The sequence below is a fragment of the Lepisosteus platostomus genome, chromosome 9 (genome assembly GCF_059453375.1).
Source record: "Lepisosteus platostomus isolate fLepPlt1 chromosome 9, fLepPlt1.hap1, whole genome shotgun sequence".
NCBI classification, from domain to species: Eukaryota; Metazoa; Chordata; class Actinopteri; order Semionotiformes; family Lepisosteidae; genus Lepisosteus; species Lepisosteus platostomus.
In genome coordinates this window covers 983,909-988,605 of record NC_142619.1, presented here as the reverse complement: position 1 = coordinate 988,605, position 4,697 = coordinate 983,909, and positions in this window count along the sequence as shown.

Genomic DNA, 4,697 nt, shown 5'->3' with positions numbered 1-4,697 from the left:
TCTCCCTCCCTCTCTCTCTCCGAAGGCGTGTCATGTCTTCCTGGCAGTGCGTGTTCGATCTTGTGGGCAGGGAGAGTGAAGGAGGCGAGGTGGGGGGGGCGCCGCGGGCCCGCGTGGGGAGGGAGACCTGCCCTCTCCCCCCGCCGGCGCCGGGCCTGCAGAACCGGTTCTGCCGGAGGAGGACGGGGAGGGAGGGGGTGGTGCCCTTTCTCTCAGTCTTTCGCGTGGGGGGAGGGGTGGGGGAGCCGGCGGCCCGCGGGCCTCAGAACCGGAACCGCAGCTCCCGGGGAACCACGCAGGACAGGACCGCTCAGCACCAGGGCCACCGTGGGCCCAGGGGGACCCCGCTGCCGTTCAGACCCCCTCCAGGACCGCCTGTCCCACACACTGACCCCCTGTCGGGGGAGTCTGCGCGTCCCTGTTGGGCTCATGATCTGCTCCCCTGAGGCCCCACCAGCTCTCCCGCACCCCCCCAGCTCAACGGGCGGCCCCTCACACACAGAACCCAACCCCCCCAGCTGGAACGGACCCTGCGGCGCCGACCTCCGCCTGAACTTGAGTGCACAGCGCTGCTCTGCCCGGGGCTCGCAGGGAGACACTGAGCCCTGACCTCGCCCCGTCCCCCCTGCCCGGGACTCGCAGGGAGACACTGAGCCCTGACCTCGCCCCGTCCCCCCTGCCGGAGAGGCTGCCCCCTGGGACCCCGCTGCTCCCAGCGAGCCAGTGAGGAGCGCAGGCCGCACTGGGCAGGGCGCTGGAGAGACTGGCTCACTCTGACTCTGCACCAGATCCTCACGTTCACAACCACTCTCTCCCTCTCTCCCTCTCTCACTGTCTATCACTCTCTCTCACTCTGCACCAGATCCTCACGTTCACAACCACTCTCTCCCTCTCTCACTGTCTCTCACTCTCTCTCACTCTGCACCAGATCCTCACGTTCACAACCACTCTCTCCCTCTCTCACTGTCTCTCACTCTCTCTCACTCTGCACCAGATCCTCACGGTAATAAACACTCTCACTCTCTCTCACTGTCTCTCACCCTGTCTCACTCTCACTCTCTCTCACTCTGCACCAGATCCTCACGGTAATAAACACTCTCACTCTCTCTCACTGTCTCTCACCCTGTCTCACTCTCACTCTCTCTCACTCTGCACCAGATCCTCACGGTAATAAACACTCTCACTCTCTCACTCTGACTCTGACTCTGTACCAGAGGGAGTGAGAGTGTTAATTACCGTGAGGATCTGGTGCACAGTCGGAGTCAGAGTGAGAGTGTTTATGAATGTGAAGACGGGGGACATTGACGTCTCCTGCAAAAACCACCACTTCCTCCCTACTCCTCCGTTCCTGACGTCACCCACTTCCTGTTGACTGATACAGGTGCCGAGGGGCGGCCCAGAGGCTTCCTGGCAAAGGAGAGCCCCCCTCCCCCCGAACCCCCCGAACCCCCCCCCCCGTCCTCTGGTGTCTGGCTGCGACCCGGGCAGAGAGCAGCACCGACGAGCCCGGGGGGTCTTCAGTACCAGAGAGGGGGGTGCCCCCCTCCAGCTGCCCAGACGTTTCCGTGCTGCCCCCCCCAGGAGTTTCTCTGGCGAAGCGTGTCGCTCCGCTCCCAGAAACTGGGGGTCGGATCTCGGTCTGTCCACGGCCTTTCACCCGGCACGAGACCCGCGGGTCACCCCAGGGTGTCGCCCCGGGGGGGGGGGGTCTGTCTCCGAGATCCCCGAAGCTTCCCCTGCCGGCCCCCCCTGGGGACCCCAGTTCCCTGAGCAGCACCCCTTTAGAAGCCCGGCATCTCAGCCTTCCAGAGCGCGGGAGGTCGGGGTGTGATATCGGAATACGCCGGGAACACGCGGCCTGGAAGAGCCCAGAGAACTGGGCTGCCAGCGCGATCCGGACTTCGATCTTTCGGAGGGGCGATATCTGCACTTCCTTGTTTGTGCTGCAAATATGCCGGTGGCTCCGAGGGCAACACTGATAACGAGCCGGGAATGGCACAGGCCGGCACCCAGGAGAGCTCCCGCCTGTCTCAGGCTCCTCGCACCCGAGCTCCCACCTGTCTCAGGCTCCTCGCACCCGAGCTGCTGCTCCACAGAGCTCCCACCTGTCTCAGGCTCCTCGCACCCGAGCTCCCACCTGTCTCAGGCTCCTCGCAACCGAGCCCCCACCTGTCTCAGGCTCCTCGCACCCGAGCTCCCACCTGTCTCAGGCTCCTCGCAACCGAGCCCCCGCCTGTCTCAGGCTCCTCACACCTGAGCTCCCACCTGTCTCAGGCTCCTCGCACCCGAGCTCCCACCTGTCTCAGGCTCCTCGCAACCGAGCCCCCACCTGTCTCAGGCTCCTCGCACCCGAGCTCCCACCTGTCTCAGGCTCCTCGCAACCGAGCCCCCACCTGTCTCAGGCTCCTCGCACCCGAGCTGCTGCTCCACAGAGCTCCCACCTGTCTCAGGCTCCTCGCACCCGAGCTCCCACCTGTCTCAGGCTCCTCCCACCCGAGCTGCTGCTCCACAGAGCTCCCACCTGTCTCAGGTCTAATAAGACTGACTGGACTGGGGTACCCCAGGATGAGGGCTGGAGACCCTCTGATTTAAGGGGGCCCACAGGACTGACTGGACTGGGGTACCCCAGGATGAGGGCTGGAGACCCTCTGATTTAAGGGGGCCCACAGGACTGACTGGACTGGGGTACCCCAGGATGAGGGCTGGAGACCCTCTGATTTAAGGGGGCCCACAGGACTGACTGGACTGGGGTACCCCAGGACCAGGGCTGGAGACCCTCTGATTTAAGGGGGCCCACAGGACTGACTGGACTGGGGTACCCCAGGACCAGGGCTAGAGACCCTCTGATTTAAGGGGGCCCTACAGGACTGACTGGACTGGGGTACCCCTATTGTAACTCTTCTCCATGAAGCTGGTTAAAATGTATGTGAATGTTTATTATTCTTGTAACTTCCCTATTAAACTTGTGACTGCGCATGTGAAAGTCCTCTGCTTCTTGTAACTTCTCTATTAAACTTGTGTGGGAAAGTTTACTCTCTGCTGTAACTCTGCTCTCAATGTGCGTGTGAAAGATAGTGCTATAAAACATACTGGTGCTATAAAACAGCCATAAAAGAAAAGGCAGTGCTGTTTGATGGGTTGGTCACTGAATGTGTCTCCCGTGCCAGCGACAGAAGGGAGCCCCCTGTGTCTGCAATGTGGCCCTTGAGGAGTCGAGGGTGGGTGTGTCTCTCTTGTAGGTATGGGCGTGTTGGACTAGGGGGTGTGTCTCTCATAGGTATGGGCGTGTTGGACTGGGGGATGGGTGTGTCTCTTGTAGGTATGTGTGTGTTGGACTGGGGGGTGTGTCTCTCGTAGGTATGGGCGTGTTGGACTGGGGGGTGTGTCTCTCGTAGGTATGGGCGTGTTGGACTGGGGGGTGGGTGTGTCTCTTGTAGGTATGGGGGTGTTGGACTAGGGGGTGTGTCTCTTGTAGGTATGGGCATGTTGGACTGGGGTATGGGTGTGTTGGACTGACATCTCACCTGAAGGACGGCGCCTGTTTACAGTCTAGTGTCCCCGTCACTATACTGGGCCATGAGGACCCACATGGACTGCAGGGTGAGAGCGCCCCCTGCTGGCCCCACTAACACCCCAGCAGTCTGCCCTCCAGGTACTGGCCAGGCCCACACTGCTGGGCTCCAGTGGGGCTGTGAGCTGGGTGAGAGCGCCCCCTGCTGGCCCCACTCACACCTCTCCCAGGAGTCTCCCCTCCAGGTACTGGCCAGGCCCACACTGCTGGGCTCCAGTGGGACTGTGAGCTGGGTGAGAGCGCCCCCTGCTGGCCCCACTCACACCTCTCCCAGGAGTCTCCCCTCCAGGTACTGGCCAGGCCCACACTGCTGGGCTCCAGTGGGGCTGTGAGCTGGGAGCTGCAGGGCGACATGGAGGCTGGCAGGGCAGTGCCGACTTCAGTGCTTGTATTTTTAACGAAGGTTTACCGTGCTGTAGCTGAGAGTTCTACGGTGTCACAGTGCGGGTCGGTGTGTTAACTGGTCCAGCCGAGACCAGTAACCCCCCCGCCTGGGCCCAGCAGCGGCGGCGAGGGTTATGGGAGAGCGGCCACCCCCCTCCTCGCACACGTCCCGCGGAGAGTCCACCATCAGACGAGCGGAGGAGGCTATATCGCTCCTCCTCGCGTTCTCCCCTCCGGAAAACACTTCGGGGCTCCCACGGGCGGATCACAGAGGTACAGATACTCACGCGTCCCCTCCTCGATGACAGCAGGGAGCGCCCCGAAACCGCCCGCCACGCCCTCACGGGCTCCCTGCGCCAGCAGAACGGGACACCCGCGGGCGGCGTCACGCTCGGAGGCGCAGGAGACGCGCGTGCCCCTCGAGATCGACCTCGACGCTCCACCTGCGCGGGCCGGCGTCCCCTCCCACCCAGGGGGCGGCCCTCTCGGCTTTCCGGACCACCCCGCCGGCCCACCAGAAGCTCTCGCCCCCCGAGCGGGGCCCGGCTCGACCCCAGGACTCGGAGCCAGGCGCCAGGTCTCGGCCCAGCGGGGGGAGTGGGGCGTGTGACACTCGGGCCTCCCGCTGGGCCGCTCCTGAACGCGACCTTCAGGCGACAGTCAACCCCACGCCGGGGGTATCTGGGCGTTTTTCCATCTGAGGGGTTGGGGTCCGACAGAGGTCAGGGAAGGGGGGCCCCTC